Source organism: Rhineura floridana, chromosome 1, assembly GCF_030035675.1.
Source record: "Rhineura floridana isolate rRhiFlo1 chromosome 1, rRhiFlo1.hap2, whole genome shotgun sequence".
Classification (NCBI taxonomy): Eukaryota; Metazoa; Chordata; class Lepidosauria; order Squamata; family Rhineuridae; genus Rhineura; species Rhineura floridana.
Window position 1 is genome coordinate 316,925,378 of NC_084480.1, and position 20,562 is coordinate 316,945,939.

A 20,562-nucleotide genomic window follows, 5' to 3' on the forward strand; every position below is an offset into this window, starting at 1 on the left:
TCTGGAGGGCTTAAAATGCATCAGTAGGATTACTGCCGGCTATTAGCCATCACAGCTAAATCAAACCTCCATATTCAGAAGCAGTTTAGGACACAATGTATTTGCTGCTTCTCCCTCTACATGGGCATGCTGGCCCTTCAGAAGCCCTTGTGATGGCACTTGAGGGAGGAGATTGTGTGCGGTACCTAAAGCACTAGTTCCATCGGCACAAGCACTCCCATTTGTGCAAGGATTTCCATTTGCACAATAGAATCCCCCTCCTCTCCTCTCCCCATGCGTGCCCCATACCCTCCCCAAGCCCATTTTGGAAGGTTGAGGGGAAACCCAGAACAGATTTAGGGGGGTTGCAGGGATAGGAGAGGGAGGCGAAGTTCCATTATGCAGCCAAAAATCCTTGCACTGATGGAATGAGTATGCTGAATACTGCACCTCTTGGGCGGGCACAGAAAATAGTGCTTCTACGAGGGGTGAGTCACAAGTGGAGTGATTTTTGGGGGGTTAGGGAAATTCGTCAGCATAAAAGTGTGCCATTTTGGTGATTTTTTTTAGAGGGGGTATATGGGGGTGATTGCTGTGAAAAGGAACACATGGCTCCACCTGTCCAGGAAACACTGCTCCAATTTAGGCTTTGTTTGCCCTCACTACCACAGTCATATTCCTGACAGGCATGGATCACCCAAGTGACTAGTTCTGGAATCATTACTAAATCAGTAGTCCTCAAACATGATGCCCTCCAGATGTTTCTGCTGCTGGGGCTGATAGGAGGTAGTCATCCAAAACATATGCGAAGGATTCTTGTGTTTGCCTTCAGTGAAATTGTACCCTCTTCTTCTGGGGATAGGGCCTTGCAGGGAAAGTGGTAACAAATACCAGAGCCTTTTCCACTCCAGTGAGAGCCAGTGTGGTGTAGTGGTTAAGGTGTTGGACTACGACCTGGGAGACCAGGGTTCAAATCCCCACGCAGCCATGAAGCTCACTGGGTGACCTTGGGCCAGCCACTGCCTCTCAGCCTCAGAGGAAGGCAATGGTGAACCACCTCTGCATACCGCTTACCATGTAAACCCTATTCATAGGGCCACCGTAAGTCAGGAGCGACTTGAAGGCAGTCTGTTTCCATTTTTTCACTCCAGTCCAGTCCGGGTGGGGCAAGGCAAATCAGGACCCTGGACAGCTCCCAGTGGGCTCTGAGAGGTGAGTTTGGGAAGATTCTATCTCAACAAAGGCTTAGATTCATCTGAAGCCTTTAAAAGGCCAGCAGGTCTTGACCATGCAGTGGTTCCCCCTAAAATGGCGTCTTGCACACCATCCAAATTAGAGTCCTCCTCAGGCCCACACTGAGACCCTGAGGCAGGGAAAATGGCACATCATCACAATCAATATACAATCTTCAAATATTTCAGAATTTGCCTGCCATTACCTTACGCAGAAACAATTTTCCCACCAAGGTTTCTTGAAGTCCACCTCTCCCGATCAATCAAGATTCTCTCCCAGTCTATGAAAACAAGCCAGAGTCACTGAATGAGTAATGTGGAGTCCAATTTAGAGTAAGCCGATTATGCAGATACAATAATCTGCATAATAGTAAGTAAATAGAGATTTGGTGCATCATAGTGTATTATTAAGGCAAGCTGTGAAGTTCCTGGTTCAAACTCCACTTTGCTATGAACTTCATGGGAAGCAAACCACACACTTTTTGCTTCAGCAAATACATCCACTCACCTGTAGAATAGTTAATAACAATACTGGTCTATTTCATAGGATGGTTATAATAATCAATTTACAACAAGATCTTAGGAAGCTGCCTTATACTTAGTCAGACCATTGGTCCATCGAGCACAGTATTGTCTACACTGACTGGCAGAAGCTCTCTGGGGTGTCAGACAGGGATTCTCTCTGAAGTCCTTCCTGGAGATGACAGGAATTGACCCCAGAACCTTCCGCATGGAAGGCTGATGCTCTATCACTGAGCTACAGCCTGTCCCCAATAATACAATAATATACTGAGAGCACTTAGAAACATTGCTCTATTAATACTGCTAATAAAAGGCTTCTGAAGGCCTGTTCTCTGGTGGAAACAATGTGAAATAAACTTATTCTCCCACTGAGGACTCTGTGAGTAGTAGCTTCACATCCCATCTCTGATAGGAATGTGATGCCTCACATTCCACAGAGCGCTCACCACCATCTTTCTCCAGACTCGTCCCAGGTGCATTTTCTGGATCCCTGAAGATTAAAGAATTGGGATGGGGGAGGGAGGAGATTATAGAACCACAGCAGTTGGAATCACTTTGATCCTGCTTGTGAGCATTCAAACAGGAATGCTCACCTTTATTTATTTATTAAATTTATATCCCACCCTTCCTCAAAGAAGGAGCCCAGGGCGGCAAACAAAAACACTAAAACCACACTAAAACATCTTAAAAATAAACTATTTTAAAACATATTAAACAAAATATCCTTAAAAACATCTTTTAAAAAAGCTTTAAAAACGTATTAAAAAGCAGTTCCAGCACAGGAGCAAACTGGGATAAGGTCTCAACTTAAAAGGCTTGTTGAAAGAGGAAGGTGTTGAGTAGGTGCTGAAAAGATAACAGAGATGGTGCCTGTCTAACATTTAAGGGGAGGGAATTCCACAGGGTAGGTGCTGCCACACTGAAGGTCCACTTCCCATGTTGTGCAAAATGGACCTCCTGATAAGATGGTATCTGCAGGAGGCCCTCACCTGCAGAGCGCAGTGATCGACTGGGTATATTGTGAGGGCCACTAATGAAACTCTAATGGCATCCCTGGTTAGGGCTAACCAACTGATTACCTTTTCCATTAAGCCTTTGGAAGAAGTGTCTGCACCTCACTATAAATAATCCAGAATGCATGTAACATAAACAAATCCATATTCTTCTCACCTAGCTGGGCCTCCATCTCCCTCCCTTTCATCAAATTTCAGACTATAAGCTTCTTGGGGCAATGAGTACATTGTAAAGCACTATTCACATTAACAGTATGTAACAGAAACAAGATAATTTTTGATTAATGAATCACAGATGTGTGATTGATCAATTACATTTTTTTAAAAAAAATGCAAACAATATCAAAGTTGATAAGAGTGACTTTCCCAGATATTGAATGATGGGTTAGACTATGTCCAGTTTAATAAACAATCACTTTTTGGTAAGAAGACAGAATGTTTTGCGTAAGCAAAACTATTGCTTTTGAAGTTGAAATTGCACCACAAGAGGGAGATAATCAGTAGGTTTGGGTGAACCCAATTTGCAGAGAAGTACAAGTTTGTTTGATTAAGGACAGAGAAAAAACTAAGAGGAAGATCCCCACCACCACCAAAACCAAAAAAAGCCAATGAAAACTGACTGAGCATCCCCAGTGACCATGAAATGCTGTCTAGCTGTTTTGGAAGGATGGAAAACTAGAGGGAACGAGGAATGGAGCAGAATGGAAACTTGCATTCCACACTGCAACCTTTTGTTGTAGGCCCCACTTGTCTTTCCTATTTTCCTCTTCATCCCCTATCATAGCAACTTACCGGAGGGGGGGGTGTGCCTTAGCTTGGAGCCCTACAAATTAATCAATTAAAGCTTTAGTAGATTGATCTGTCAATTAAACCAATTAAGGCTTGCAGAACTAATAATTATCAGCCTTCCCAGCCTCAAATGCTTTGGACAGGTAATAATTATTTTTAAAACATACCCCAAAAAAGTCAACTGAAAGAGATTAAATATACACACTTTTTTCTCTCTCCCCAAATCCAACCAGCTGAAAACCTGCAACTATACTCACAACATTAAACAAGAAAACCGTGCATCACTTTAAACATACACTCAGTTTTTGGCAAATCTTCTGTTGGCAGTTAAGGTAAGATAGTGAATGCAAAATGCAGAAGCTTTGGAAATGGACCGAGGTGGCACACAGAAGAACATGGTATGGTACAGCTCTTGAGATGGCAGGAGGGGAGTGTGCCGCTGCACTCGGGTCCTGCTTGTGGACGTCCCATGGGCATCTGGTTGGCCACTATGAGGATGGACTATATGACAAGTGTTATCACTCAGAATGCAGGGAGGAGGAAAATCACTCTGTATATTCTCATATGGAAAGAATGCCAATGCAGGCAGAAAGCCATTGATGTTTGCAAGGCAAGGAGCATTCATGAAAACTCAATCGCACACTGGGTCGTATTCTATGCTGGTCCTACTCAAAGTACACTAAGTTTGGGTCATCCGTTTCAATGTGTCTACTCTGAGTAGGACTCAGCCGAGTACTACTCACAGAGCCAATTTTCCCACCCTCAAAACTGCACCAGCTGAATCTGTGCATATACGAACAAACTCTCAGAGCAAGCAGTGAAAGCAGCTCTGCAGGATAGATATAGTCAGAGTGGGGAACCTCCAGCCCAGGGGCCAAATGCGGCCCTCCAGGCTCCTCTGTCTGGCTCTCAGAACTCTCCCCAAGCCAAACTGCTCACAGGCTCAGCTTTGCCCTCCAGGTGTTTTTCCCTGGCTGGGAAATCTCAATAATGCCTCTTGTTTGTCTGGATGGAGGACACAGAGGGGTGTGCAAGCATGTGTAAAATTTGTCTTGGTCCCTCTCCTTTTTTGCCTCTGGATCCTCCCACTACTGGTATGTGGTCCTCGGAAGGTTGTTCAGAAAGGAATGTGGCCCAATGTGGGTCAAAAAAAGGTTCTCCACTTCTGAGACAGAGGCTGAAAACCTAAAGTGAAGAATGTAGATAAGTCATAGCTCCACACCGTGCAATCCATCCTGTGACAAATCCAGAGATTCCAGAGGATCCTTGCCAGGGTGGGTGGTGAGTGGCGAGAGAAAGATTTTGGGAGGATGAGCATTTCTGAGATGCATTTTCAAGACACATCCAATTAGTTCCCTGAATATATGCCTCAACCGGACCAAAAGGAGCTAGACATCCAGCAGGTGCCACTGGGTCACTCCGTTGACGGATTAATATTTGCCACGCAACACCTACAGCACCATTTTCTGCTCAGAGGTCACTTGCTGCCTTTCAACAAACTGATCCTACCACTAATGCAGTCAAGAGGCGTCTACGTACGCCTATGTCAAGCATTTAAGGCAAAGATCATCCAACCTCTCCCGGTAATACGAAAACATGGTGTGATCCTCTTAGTGGCCTAATTGCCACTTGTCCACTGCTCCTCTGGCCTCTGACTGTCATTTACAGATTTAATATGCATCCAGGCTGCAACAGCCCCTCTTAAACTCTCATGTCAGCATGCAAATGGAGTTTAATATAATTAGCCAGGACAGAAAGCCTGTGTCAACTGTGTGTATGTGTTTTAATCTGTCAGGCCAGATTCTAATTCAATGTTCTAAACCATCAAAGGTACTCCCTGCCCCGCATGCAGAACCTTTTCTTTGAACATAGGGCGCTCCTGAATTTAAAGCCATACGATCACAAGGAAGAAATGTCCTTGTAAAACTTGTGAGAGAGGACAAGTGGCCATGTCCAATCATTTCACCCTCATCCGGCCAAAAGATTATCAATGGCTGAATAGGGAAAGAATGCACCAATGCTACAGAACATAGAGCTTATCCACATGGGAGCATAACGTTGTGCTAAAGACGCTGTTTTTACCTCCATTTTCTATTTGCACCATCCACAATAAGGGCTCAATGCCAGCTGCAAATACAGTGTTTTCTAGTGACACTTGAGGGAAAGCATCAATCACCATTTCCTGAAGACCACACCTTCTAATTTAACATTTCCTCTCCCTCTGGTTACCTAACAACTGAGCATGCTCACCTTGTTCTACCAGTAATTTTCATTTAAAAAAACAACAACCCGGAAGTCCAATTATTTGTATTTTAACTGGTACAATATAGATGAAATAGAAACCTTTGTTGGAGCAGTGTTGTTCTTTTGTGCACAAGTTAGGGGGGAAAGAAAAATAAGGCACTGTTTTGCTCTTGTTGTGTGCTTTCAAGTCGATTATGACTTATGACAACCCAATCAATGAGTGACATCAAATAGCATCTATCATGAACCACCCTGTTCAGATCTTGTAAGTTCAGGTCTGAGGCTTCCTTTATGGAATCAATCCATCTCTTGTTTGGCCTTCCTCTTTTTCCACTCCCTTCTATTTTTCCGAGCGTTATTGTCTTTTCTTGAGAGCCAGTGTGGTGTAGTGGTTTGATTGTTGGACTACGACCTGGAAGACCAGGGTTCGAATCCACACACAGCCATGAAGCTCACTGGGTGACCTTGGGCCAATCACTGCCTCTCAGCCTCAGAGGAAGGCAATAGTAAACCCCCTCTTAATACCGCTTACCATGAAAACCCTATTCGTAGGGTCACCATAAGTCAGAATTGGCTTGAAAGTAGTCCATTTCCATTTTCATTGTCTTTTCTAGTGAATCATGTATTCTCATTATGTGCCCAAAGCATGATAACCTCAGTTTCATCATTTTAGCTTCTAGTGATAGTTCTGGTTTAATTTGTTCTAACACCCAATTATTTGTCTTTTTTGCAGTCCATGGTATGCACAAAGCTCTCCTCCAACGCTACATTTCAGATGAATTCATTTTTCTTTTATCCACTTTTTTCACTGTCCAACTTTCACATCCATTCATTGAGATTGGGAATACCATGGTCTGAATGATCCTAACTTGAGTGTTCAGTGATACATCTTTGCATTTCAGTACCTTTTCTAGTTCTCTCATAGCTGCCCTCCCCAGTCCTAGCCTTCTTCTCATTTCTTTATTGTCTCCATTTTGGTTAATGACTGCGCTATTGATAATCCTTGACAAGTTCAATATCCTCATTCTCAACTTTGAAGTTACATAAATCTTCTGTTGTCATTACTTTAGTCTTCTTGACATTCAGCTGTTTTGCTTTTGTGCTTTCCTCTAACTTTCATTAGCATTTGTTTCAAATTATTACTGGTTTAAATTATTGATATTTCTCCCTCCAGTTTTCACACCTCCTTCATCTTGGTCCAATCCCACTTTCTGTATGGTATGTTCTGCGTATAGATTAAACAAATAGGGTGATAAAATACACCCCTGTCTCACACCCTTTCCAATAGGGAACCAGTCAGTTTCTCCATATTCTGTCCTTACAGTGGCCTCTTGTCCAGAGTATAGGTTGTGCATCAGGACAATCAGACGATGTGGCACCCCCATTTCTTTTAAAGCATTCCACAGTTTTTCATGATCTACACAATCAAAGGCTTTGCTGTAATCTATAAAGCACAGGATGATTTCCTTCTGAAATTCCTTGGTGCGTTCCATTATCCAACGTATGTTTGCAATATGATCTCTGGTGCCTCTTCCCTTTCTAAATCCAGCTTGAACATCTGGCATTTCTCGCTCCATATATGGTAAGAGCCTTTGTTGTAGAATCTTGAGCATTACTTTATTTGCATGGGATATTAAGGCAATAGTTCAATAATTACTGCATTCCCTGGGATCTCCTTTCTTTGGAACTGGGATGTATATGGAACGCTTCCAGTCTGTGGGCCATTGTTTAGTTTTCCATATTTGTTGACAATTTTTTCTCAAAATTTGGACAGATTCAGTCTCAGCAACTTGTAGCAACTCTTCCGGTATGCCATCTGTTCCTGGTGATTTGTTTCTTCCAAGTATTTTAAGAGCAGCTTCCACCTCACATTCTAAAATTACTGGTTCTTCATCATACAGTTCCTCCGTGAATGGATCTGTCATCCTTGTATCTCTTTTCTGGAGTTCTTCAGTGTATTGCTTCCATCTTCCTTTTATTTCATCTTGGTCACAGTCAGTATTTTCCCCTGTTGATTATTCAACATCCCTACTCTTGGTTTAAATTTCCCTTTCATTTCTCTAATCTTTTGGAATAGGGCTCATGTTGTACCTTTTTTGTTGTCGTCTTCTATTTCTATACTATAATTATAGTAATAGTTCTCTTTGTCCCTACGTACTAGTCACTGTATTGTTGCATTTAGGGTTCTAACCATGTTTCTGTCTCCTTTTGCTTTCTTCTCTCTTTAACCATTTGAAGAGTTTCTTCAGTCATCCACTGAGGTCTTTCTCTCTTTTTAACTAGACTTATTGTCTTTTTGCATTCTTCCCTGATAATGTCTGACTTCACTCCATAGTTCTTCTGGTTGTCCGTCAACTACGTTTAAAGCCTCAAATCTGTTCCTTATTTGTTCCTTCTTTATATTCTTCTGGGATGTTCTTTAAATTGTATTTTGGCGTTATGGTTGCTTTGTTCTTCTTTAGCTTTACTCTGATTTTCGATACGACCATTTCATGATCTGTACCGCAGTCTACTCCTGGTCTTGTTTTCGCAGAAAGTATGGAGCTTCTTCATCTTCTGCTACTAATTATATAATCAATTTGATTCCTATATTGACCATTTGGTGATGCCCACGTGTAAAGTCGTCTTTTCAGTTGCTCAAAAATTGTATTTACAAGAACCAAATCATTGGCTTCACAGAATTCAATGTCTTTCTCCTGCTTCATTTCTATCTCCAGAGCCCCATTTCCCCACAATTCCTAGTTCTTCTCTGTTTCCAACTTTTGCATTCCAGTCCCACATGATTATCAGCACATCTTGTTTTGGTGTGTGATCAATTTCTTCCTGTACTTCTGAGTAAAATCTCTCCAATTCCTCTTCTTCTTCATTTGCCGTTGGAGCATAGATTTGAATAATGGTTATGTTAATAGGTTTCCCGTTAAATCTCACTGATATAACTCGCTTAGACCTTGCATTATAGCTCTTAATTGTTTTTGCTACATCACTTCTCACTTAATTTCTCATTTCCAGCATAAAATATTTTGTAATTGCCTGATTGAAAATGCCCCATTCTTGTCCATTTTAATTCACTCACACCAAGTATTGTAATGTTGATAAGTTCCATTTCTTGCTTGACAATTTCTAACTTTTCCTGGTTCATGCTTCTCACATTCCATGTTCCTATTGTGTGCGTCGTGCAACTCAAGACTCTCCTTTCGCATCTGTGCACATCAGCCTCTGGGCTTCCTTTCAGCTTTGACCCAGCTGCATCATTAGTCACAGCGCTACTTGTCCTTTTCCTTTGTTCTTCCCCAGTAGCTCGTTGAGTGCCTTCTGACCTGGGGGTCCCATTTTCCAGCACTATCTCATGTTGCATTTTGGATACTGTTCATAGGTTTCTCATGGTAAGAGGTATTGCCTTCCTCTGAGTTTGGATGCATCTTAAGTCTGGTGTCTCAGCTTTGACTGTTCCGCCTTGGGTGTCCCTGCTAGGAGTCTAGCCTCTTGGTCTAGACTCCTCACGGCATTGCTCTCAGCTTCTTCAACACTCTCAAACCCTCTCACCACATTAAGCTGTGCATCCTAGAGAGGGAAGGCACTGTTTGCAGCAACATAAAAAAGGCTTGCAGAATGGGTGAGAGCAGCAGAAGTTTATCTTCAGCCCACAGGAAAAGAAATGAAAGAAAGGGAGGAGGGAGTGGGTGGAGAGGGGAACAGTTGCCACGTCCACCTAAAAGCATTGGAGCAAAGCATCTGCAAGCCCTAGAGATACAGGGTGAAGACGTTTTTCCCTTCCCTTTTCAGATTATCAGAGGATTGGGTCAATATGGATTTACGGGGGGAAACTGTGCGATAGCTTCTGTTTGCCAGTAACTTCATGTGAACCATGCAAATTAAAAAGGGATGTGAGCAGCACCAAACAGACACTAAACCGCTGTGTAGATGAACCCAGAATGTATTGGACCGGAGTAATGACTGAGCTACCAGGAGGCACCACCCCAGCATTTCTGTTCCCATTTCTGTCTAGCACCAATATTTTACCACGCAAACCTGTCAAGTTTATACAACAGCGCCTTGATTTGATTTGGGTCCCACCCCTCCAGGATGTGAGATTAGAGCAGAGACAGCCAACATGGTGCTTTCCAGATGATGTTAGACACCATCTCCCATCATCCCTATCCATTGGCCATGCTAGCTGGGGCTGATGGGAGTTAGTATCCAGTAACATCTGAACAGTCTGGAACTGGCTGACTCCAGCATGTTGCCATTGTAGTTTCAGGGCTGCACTCCTGGCTCCATACACACACCCCGATTGGCTACCCTCATCTGCGTCCACTACAATCTGCCTATTCCATCATTCAGGATGCTCATTGTGAGCAGAGAGTTATATTGCCACAGGATCTTCCCTCTGTCTGCCTTAGTTCCTTCCTATCTTGTTTCCCCAAGTCTCAAGCAGGGCAGCTCATGGGTTCTTCCTGACCAGGTCCTCTCACACAGATGGAGGAGAAAAATCAATATTCTGTTGTTCCAGAGGGTTGCAACAACAACAACAGCAATAAAATGGGATTCAAGTGACAGAAAGAGGATTTCAACTAAAGATTAGGGAGGGGGAAACCTGACGGCAAGAGCTCTTTGACTGTGGGTACAGGCAGCTTTGGAAGGTATGAGGTTCTCCTTCCTTAAAGCAGAGAGTATCTGCCCGCTTATCAAGGATGCTGTTAACAGCATATTTCCTCCATAGATGATCTTTGAGGTCCCTTCCATTCCAGATCCATTCCGGGCAAAGCTATAGCCTTGCTGTGGCTTCCTGCTTCCTCCAATTATCTGTCCAAGAGCTTGCTCAACTGCCTTTCCAAAATCTCACTGCCCGCCAGTTTCTCTTGAGGTCTGCCAATTTCCCCACCTGCTGCCACCCCCGCCCCACACTTGCATCCTTATTCCAGCCCCCAATTCCACTTTCCAAAGATTTCCCAATTCAAATTCTGTCCTGTGATCGGCTCTGCCTCTGGATTAGCCCTCCTTGTAGTGGATCTTTCCCAGTGCTCCAGCTCAGATATCAATCCTGCCTGAGTGACAGCACTGGGAGGGAATCGAGGAGGCTATTTCTCAAATTAAAATTTAGGAAGCCTAACAGAGGGATCTAGATTATGGCCCCGGGTTAGCACCAGTTCACATCTGTGCACCGTCCAGTGTTGCAATTTCCTCGCCATGACAAGCCTCCTTCTCCCCTCTCAAGCAAATGTGTGTGGAATAGGGGCAGGCAACATGGTGCCCTCCAGTTGCTGTTGGACTCTAAGTCCCATCAGCCCCTGTCAGCATTCTGGCCAGGGACTTGTAGTCCAAAGGAAATCTAAAGGGCACCGTGTTGGTTACCTTTGGAATGGAACATGACAAGCACCTTGCCTTGAGCTTCAGAGTTTAGAGACGCTTCAGAAATGTCCCAAGTACTTCTGTTCAGTGTGAATGCCATGATTGCGAAGTTGGAAAGGGGAACAGAGCATCACCCTTGACTTTGCTTTTGGAGTTCAGTGTAATGTCAATATACAACCCCTCACATCTTCCACCAGAAAAGGTCATGGCTGACCATATGACAAAGCCGGTTGGCATTTGAAGACCCCTGGGGACCATCTTTCCAGTGGAGCAGGCAGAAGCCAGGGTGATCCCTCACCAAGGAAGAGCAACCCTCAGCACTGTTGTGTAGAACTTTATAAGCTACAAACCCAACCCCAACAGATTGTTGCAGAAATTACATGAATCATCATGTTGTTATAGCAACGTCGTCCCTGCATCGTATCTGAAAACCCAGCACAGTTCATATAATAAAAAAGCATTAGGTAAAAAAAGATATATAATGAGATAAAAATGGATTGGCTCAACCTTGCAATAACACCCACACTTCCCTTTCCAATGCCACCACTTTGAAAGAATCTGAATTTTTGGTATTCAAATGAGGGAAAAGAAACTTGGAAAGAAACTGAGAGGAGAGGAGAGGAGGGGGGGGCGAAATGGCAATTTCACAAGAGGGCCACCGCAGTTATCAAAACTCAAATCCCATTGTTAGGTACACAAGAAATATTCCTATTTCAGCAACTGAACTGAGAAAACTAAAATGAAAATGCCACGCGGAAGGGAATGCTCTGATTCACAATGCTACGTTTCATAAGACTAAAGATATGACTGGGAGGCTCCCAACGGCTCTAAGCAGGGCCCATCCCTGAATAGGGATTTAAACATGAGTAGGGAATGTGGGGGCACGCACTCAGCCCCCCTACATGCAGAACATTCCCCCTTGCAACAGGCCCCACGCACTTCACCCCTAGCCTCCCCACACTGGCCTGCACCCACCCACGCACCCACACATCTGTACATTCCCTGTTCAAGCATAAACACCCAGTCATGACCACTGAGTCCAGCAGCCATGAACACACAGAGTCAGAGTCTGCAAGGTCTCCGACTAAGGAGCCCGACCAGGTTCAGGTTTCTTAGGCTGTTGCTGAAGATCAGGAGAAGACTGAGGCTGACAGAAAGGAGCCCAGACAGCAACCTCCAAGAGCACCCAGTCGCTTTCCCCCTAAGCCTGAGGAACCAAATGCAGTACCTCCCTGGTCCAGCCAGGCCAACGTGCCTGGGAAGTAGAAGGAGTGCCCATCTTCAGGCCAGAGGATTGGCCCTTTCGGCACTGGCGGCTGGTGGGTCCGTGTCAGTGGAGCAGTGGAATCGGCTATGGGTTTCCATCTGAACTTTCAAGGAGATGCCCAAAGTGTGTCATCAGTTTGGATACCTCTTTGAGAGTTTAGACTAAAACCTGGAGCAGATTCTGCTTCCTCACTGACATGGAGCCACCAGCCACCGCTGCTTTAAGGATCCAAATCAGGGGTGGAGAACCTCTGGCCCGCAGGCCTAATTAGGTCCACCAGGCCTCCCCATTTGGACCACTAGGCCATTTCAGCCACTTTTGCATAGTGAGTCTGCAGGTGACAGCAGCAGTGGCATTCTCCTTGCCTGAAATACAGCCTAACTAGAGCATTGGAAGGGACTCTCCAGACAAGTGTGCCTGTTGTAGCTGGTGCAAATAATAGCAACTACAGACACTTGCAGGCTTCTGTTCAGATGGAGCCTCATCCAGTGGTCGTTATAGACCTATCTAGGCATCACTGTCCCCATGTAGAGAAACAAGGAGCCGAGTAACTCTGGGTAGCCTCCCCTAATGTCACATGCACCACATAGACCCTTCCCCTCTGCAAGGATCGGACCTTTGTGCAAGCCCCTCCCCCACTACAAAGGAAGAAGCAGCTATGTGGTGTGCCCATTGGCAGGACCGGGGTGATTTGGCACAGTCCCACTTCCATACTGCTTTACACAGGCTCAACAGTGCCTGAAGAGGGCTTACATCAGCCAGCTTTTTAATAACTGTCACAAGGCAGTGCTGAATAATATGCAAGTGTGGACAAGGTGAGGATGCACACAGGATCATTAATTTTTACAAGCAAGGGAGTAGGAACCCAAGCATGTAAATAATCACTACCATGCAGGAGACTATATGCATCACAGAAGAAGACAGTTACCGCCCCCGTCCTCAATGAAGTGATCTGGAGAAAGTGAACGCTTGTCACTGTTTTGTTAGAGGAAGGACTGTAGGCCAGTGGGAGAGGATCTGATTTGCAGGTTCATTTGCCAGACTCTCCAGGAAAGACTTGATATGTCTCTTGCCTGAAACCCTGGACAGCCACTGCCAGTCAGTGGGGACAATACTGAGCTATACAGACCAATGGCTGGGCTCGGTATAAGGCAGCTTTCTATGTTCCTGTGTCATATTTATTTTTCCCAGCAGTGGACTGTGAAGTTCTGTCCCCGTCCCCGTCCCCCCATTATGGACTAACATGACCATCTTTGATTTTATATAAACATGGCTATTCCAGTAAGACAAATGTGTGAAGCACATTTAAAGGCAAAAGAAAAAGCTGATAACGCTAACTGAGGATAATTTTTTTTAAGATAAATCTACCAATTACATCAAGCGAAACTACTAGTGAAAAGCTTATTGCTTTGCTTTAAGCTGTCTGCCTTCAACCATTCACCTTGCACCTAACTACCATTTCCAGGAACAAAAAAATATGGTTAACAGCACGTACGTACCAAGTGTGACATGGAACAAATATGTACTCTGCATTACATTATCCTCTCAAAGGAAGCACGGAATGCTATTCTGAAGGCACTGATTTCAGTGATGTCAGAACTGCAGATTAATACTCCAGAAAGAATTAGCCGAAATTCTTTTCAGGGAGCAAAGGAGCTGCTTCTCCCCAGGAGGATGCAAGAAAACAGCATCCACTAGCACACCATTCCCCAACCTAGTGCCCTCCCAGATGTTGCTGGACTCCAACTCCCATCAGCCACAGCCAGGGGACAGGATGATGGGAATTGTAGTCCAAAACATCTAGAGGGCACCAGGTTGGAGGAGGCTGCCCTAGCACAATCACCTGGCAGACCATGTCCTCTTTGCTGCACTGAAGGAGCACTTTCTCACTAAAAAGACTATCCACGACAAAGAGTATCCATGACAAACCACCAAAGACGTTAACAGGGTTGTGAGGCTACTGAGAGAGGCTGCGGATCAGGGAAGCCAGGACAGTACTGGTACAAGCAAGGATATTTCATGAAATATAAATAGGTCTTGCAAAAGTGAATGCCCCTGCATAGAGGTAAGGTCAAATGAAAGAGTCCTGAAGGACCTGCAAAACATGAACCTGATCCTTCAGGTGGACTGTAGCCTCAGTCAATACCAGTTGACTCTCTCTATCCAGTTCAGCAGAGTTCGCCCTCCAGTGGATCTGTCTCTGACAGACTAAGGCTCAAAGAATATTTTTTTTAGTGTTAAAGCCAAGCGCTTGCAGAAGCTCGTGAACATCAGAATGGCTTGAACATCCCTAGTTACTGTCCTGCATTAACTTAAAAGTGCTACAAAACCATAAAAAAAACTAAAATTAGAAATTCTTAAACTAAATAAAATGGGCACAAGTAAATGTCAAGCAGGTGGGGGGGTTGATATCCAAAGCTTTTCAACAACAGATGTTCAACTATCAAGAAAACCCTAATTGTGCATTCACAACAAAGAGCTCTCGATTCTTTCAGAAAGGATAACACTGGCTAAACAAGAGAGGAAGAGGGCAGAGAAAAACCTAGATGGAACTACCAGCAGATGTTGTGGAACTGGGGTCACCAACATGGTGCCCATGGGCACAGCTGTGCCCTCATACATGCCAACCAAGGCCCCCTGCCCCTCCTATTTTGAGAGTTTTTTGGCTTGGTGTTTTTTTATAGGGGCTTTATTATTTTTTAGGGGGTGGCCTTTTTGTATTTAATTTGGGGTTTTTGGGGGGGTAGCTGTTTTTCCTGTTGCTGGTAATTCGAGCATCATTTGCTCAGCCTACCCCGCCCCCACCCAATGTAATGGGTATTTTTTTGGTGCCCACAACCGTTTCTTCGATTTTGAAATGTACTCTCAACCCCAAACGCAGAAGAATCATTCCAATCCTATGCTGTCAACTGTTGAACAAGAGCGCCCAGGCAGGAAGGTATCATATTGACAAAAGAGAAAATAATCATTTAGCAGTGACCTTGACCTCATTTTCATCAAGCTTCCTTTTCATTAATTTATCACTTACTCCTTTTAACTAATGTGTACGCTGATCTAATGAGTCACCATTCCTCTCACCGCTGTCAAGGAACCTGGGTGCTTCAGAGACACCTGTTTTCCCACTTACTTGAACTTCTTTCTAAATAGACTTAGTTCTAATTGAGGTAGAGGCCCTGCATCAGGGCTACACCACTTGAGCTACAGGCGGGGACCAGCATGATGTGACATTCCTCCATGTCACGAAATGTCACCCGCATCAAAAAGGTAGCATACTGGGGAGAAGTCTAGGAGAGAGCCTGATGTCTAATTTTCTATAGAAAGGGGGTTTTAGACAGATAGATAGATAGCACAGAGGACCATTTCATCATGAGAGTCTCAGATGGTACAGTCCATAACTAGCTCTGAGCAATACAAGGAGGATGTCCAAGAGAGCACTGTGTGACCCTAATTTCATATCACCCCTGTGCTTTATCGACTCCACTGGCTTCCAATTTGTTTCCAGGCGCAATTCAAAGAACTGGTTCTGACCTTTAAAGCCCTAAACAGCCTTGAACCAATGTATCTGAGGGACCATTTATATGTACCTGCCCGAGATTTAAGATCAGCTGGCTATGGCTTCTCTGTGTGCATGGAATGAAAGATGTCAGACTGGCAGGCACATGAGAGAGCCTTTTCAACTGTGGCCGCAAGCTCTGGAATACCCTACCCCAAGACGTCTGCTCTGCTCCCTCCCCGATAGTGTTCCAGAGAGTTCTGAAAACCATCTTATTCCAAAGAGCCTTTAAGAGGGACTGAAGGCTGAGCCTGAAACTGATTTTATTTCCCCCTTTTCAGTTTTTTTACCTCTTTAGTCCCTTTAATATCACTCCCCTATATTTCTCAACTGTATTTTTATGGGTTTTTTTAATCTATGTTAATGTTTTTGCATTTTTATTGTGAGCTGCCCTGAGTGCCCTTCTGTAGGGTAGAAGGGCAGGATAGAAATGTTTTTAAATAAATCAATCCATTTCTAATCAGACACTTTCCTTTGTTTTCAAGAGAAACAGCTCTCTCAGGTCAAGGCTTGCTCTGCCCGGATGTACTTGAAGCTCATGACTGCAAGTCCAAACATAAAACTCAACTGGCAGAGGCAGATTTGGAGGGGGGAAGGAACTCAAGGCCAAGTGGAAAACAGAAAGCTGCCTTATCAGCTTAGTCAGACCACTTGTCCGTCTAACTCAGTACTTTCTACACTGACTGGCAGAAGCTCTCTAAGGTTTCAGGCAGGAGTCTTTTCCCAGTCCTGCCTGAAGATGTTAGGTATTAAACCTGAGGCCTGCTGCATGCAAGGCAGATGCTCAACCATTCAACCGTGGGCCCTTCTCTAAACACTGGGGACAGGGTATGCAATGAAGGGTGCACTATGATTCCACGCAAGTAATACATTTATAACAAGTAATGACCGTTTTCTACAGCACTTAAGCTGAAATACCTATTACAAAATTTTCACTTACCTGTACTCAACTGTCTACACCAGCCAAGATCCTGAGCAGTCAACACCTGCATCAAGACCAGCAGTTGGAGTTCTACACCCTAAGGTCCTTGCAGTCCATTCCTGGAACCAGGAGAATGGCATGAATTCTGAAGTCCAGCAGGCAGAAGATTTTGCTCTGCTGTTGGGGAATGGTTGTGGGTCATTGATAGAGCGTGTGCCATGCATGAAGGTCCAAGGCTCCAGGATCAACTCTTGGCATATCCAGATAGATCTGAGAAAAGACTCTTGTCTGAAGGCCTGGAGAGCCACCAGCTGTCAATATTGACAATAAGAGCATAAAAAGAGCCAGCTGGACCAAGCCAGTGGCCCACCTAGTTCAGCATCCTGTTCTCACAATGGCCAACCAGATGCCCATTATGGGAAGCCTGCAGGCAGGACTTGAGCACCAGAGCACTCTCCTCTCCTGCAGTTTCCAGCAACTGGTATTCAGAAACATACATGGAAGCAGAGCACAGTCATCGTGGCTAGCAGCCATTGTTAGCCTTTTCCTCCATGAATTTGTCTAATCCTCTTTTAAATCTGTGCACGTTGGTGGTCATCACTGCCTCCCGTAAAAGCGAGTTCCATAGTTTAACTTTGCACTGCACAAAAAAGTACTTTCTTTTGACAGTCATGAATCTTCCAACATTCAGCTTCACTGGAGGTCCACCAGTTCTAGTGTTACAAAAGAGGGAGAAAAATGTTTCTCTAACAGCTCTCTCCATGCCATGCATAATTTTAAACACTTCTATCATGTCACCTCTTACTCACCTTTTCTTTAAACTAAAATGCCCCAAATGCTACAACCTTTCCTCAGTTCTCAGCCAAGATGGGCCAATGGTTCACTCTGGAGGAAGGCAACTTCCTGGGTTGATTTGACTAGAGCTGGCTTAGTATTTAATAAAGATTAATTCTGATTGGTCTGGAGGCTTCATACTGTGCAATGGCTGTTGTGGCACAAGCTTGTTCTGTTTTATGCCTAACACGGACCTGAGCACATACGATCTAAAGCAGCCAAGTTAATTAGGTCCCAGGTCAGCACAGGCAGCCCATTTTGATGAAAATGCCCTAACTGGGAGGAATTAAGAGAGGGCCATTCTTTCAATTCCTTCCCTTCACAGAAGTTAAGTAAGAGGAGATCTGCTGCTCTCGTCTACAGTATTGATTTATGGATTACGAAGAACATAAGAAGGACCACAGCTCAGTTGCTTTGCCTGCAGAAGGTCCCAGGTTCAACCCTTGGCATCTCCAGGTAGGACTGGGAAAGACTCCCTGATTGAAACCCTGGAGAGCCGCTGCCAGTCAGTGTCGACAATACTGAGCTACATGGACCAACGGTCTGGCTCAGTATAAGGCAGCTTCCTGCATTCGTATACAAGAAGAGCCCCGCTGGATCAGCATCTGATTCCCACAGTGACTAAGGCTGCAATCTGGTACACATCTATTCAGAAGTAAGCTCCACTGTGTTCCCAGGTAAGTGTGAACTGGATTGCTGCCTAAGCTGGTAGCTTGGAAGTCCACCAACAGGGTATGGAGGAAAATGCAATCTCTTGTTGTCACTTCCAAAAGCCAATATTCCAGCTCTGATCATCAGATATCCCTATTGCCATTGTGGCTAATAGCCATCGATCAAAGAAGTGAGGTTTACTATTTCTCTTTCAGATGAATGAGTCACAAAAAGACAAATAAGCTCTGTCTCATGAGAGACTGGAGCTATTGAAGGGTTAAGATCCTCCCTCGCGGTCTCTTGCAAGAAGCAAGTCAGAGAAGGCAGATGCCATAGGGAATCGATTTATAAAACACTTCAACTGAAAGCTCGTTTTACAGCAGCTGTAGAACCAGTCCTGAATTCCCTGGTAATAGACAAGATTTTTTAAAAAGCGAATTGTCCCCATGCACTGAAGCATGTCAATTGTAATTCAAGTTATAGACCAAAAATCTTGTTGGGGAAAAGGTGTATTTATTAAAGAAAGGCCTTTGAACAGTCGGAACAGCACAGGCTGAACAGTTAGCCAGTTGTGCATTAAAGGGACCAAATAAAAAATGATTCAACCATTATTGTTCTTACACAAAAGCTACACATGAATCATGGGCACGAGAACAGATGTGCGGGAGCATCTGGAATTGTCCTGCCCAGAGCCGAAGGATTCAGAGGGAGGAGCAGTGATGTCTTTTTCTCTTTTTATTAAAATTATGGTTACATCCAAAGCGTCTACTCTGACTCACTACTTTTCCTAACTATCCCAACTAAGCAGTCTCTGCAGTGTTTGGGAAAAGTTGCCTCAGCACTTGTGCCTCAGGAAGCACTGACTTATGTAGGGAAAGTTTTCCCACATAAGCGGCATCTCCGCCTGAGCTCCAGTCTCTCTTCTTGCGCCGGGCGAGGGGGGCCAGTCTCAGACGGCACATCGGACAGGGGGGCTTTGCTAGGTGACAGCGAGGGATCTGGAAGCTGAAGACTGATTGGCTGGGAAGCATTTGAAGCATCCGGCGGGGATTCCTGCGTGGCTGGGGATGGTGCGATCGGGGAGCCACTTCCCAACTGCTCTGGTGTGGGACTCACAGGAGGGGCAGGAACCGCATCAATGGAAGTCAGGGGCAGGGGAGCTTGGGGTCTACCTGAACCCTCCCCGCTACTCTCTCTTCTGCTTCTCAGGGAACCTCATCCTCATCTCACTCCACTCCCCGATCTAGCTCTCCCTCAGTCTGGGGCACATCAGGAATCTTTGAACCTCCCAGGGCCTGCACTATTGGACTGAATTATTCTCATTCAAGTTTCCATATGTTCTGATGGGCCAAATTTTGTCCCGATCCTGACCATGCCACCTAGCATCCATGTGGACCACTAGATGTCTCCGATTCCCAGCTTTTATGGGTTTTTTTTTTTAAAAAAAGCAGACACCTAGCCCAGAGGAACAAGGCACAATGTCAAGCAGTGTTCTGCCTCTCATTCTTCTTTGAGAATTCACCTGCCCCCCAACTTCATTGGGTAGGCAACCTGGTGTGCTCCGGATGTTGTTCAGTAGGCAACCTGCTACCTTTCAGCAAAGAGCAGAAATCTGTGCTGTGCTATCTTTGAACATAGAATAAAAACTGGATTGTTTCAAATTTAATGGAGACAGGTTCAGAAATGCCCACCTGGTGCTTAATAGCAGAAGGAGAAAGTTTTAGGGGAGATGAACACCAAACAAAGTGTTAGATGGGGGGGGGGAGACCTGAAATTAAATACAAGTGCACATACAAAGTGCCATGTGAAGATCTCTTGCATGGTTACCTGAAGGTCTGGGAAGGAAGGACCAACCTGAATTGCTTTAAAAGAGGATTACATTTTCATGGAGGGTGAAGCTATAAATGGCTACTAGCCATGATGGCTATGTTCTCCCTCCACTGGGAGGCAGTATGCCTCCGAATGCCAGTTGCTGAGGATCAGAAGTGGGGGGAGTGTTCTTGCACTCAAGCCTTACTTGCAGGTTTCCCACTGCAGCATCTGGTTGGTCACTGTGAGAACAGGATGTTCGACCAGATGGGCCTTTGGCCTCATCCAATAGGGTTTTCTGATGAGCTTAAGTTCTGAAGGTGATCTACAAAAGCAAGCAAGACAGTGACAGGTGAGTCGTGGATTGGGCCCCTTTGATGGGAGATCATCTAGAGCAT

General features: G+C 44.7%; 1 protein-coding gene across 3 annotated transcripts in view; it reads right to left on the reverse strand.

The window, feature by feature from the left end:
• Positions 1-20,562, reverse strand: part of TSNARE1 (t-SNARE domain containing 1) — a 647,930-nt gene that overhangs the window by 576,075 nt on the left and 51,293 nt on the right. For 2 of the 3 annotated variants that reach the window (XM_061607992.1, XM_061608002.1), the window contains exon 2: positions 1,418-1,492. The exons of the other annotated variant lie outside the window; for it this stretch is intronic. The gene's annotated coding sequence lies outside the window, so the exon portion shown is untranslated. The remainder of the gene's footprint in view (positions 1-1,417; positions 1,493-20,562) is intronic. 3 annotated transcript variants of the gene reach the window in all.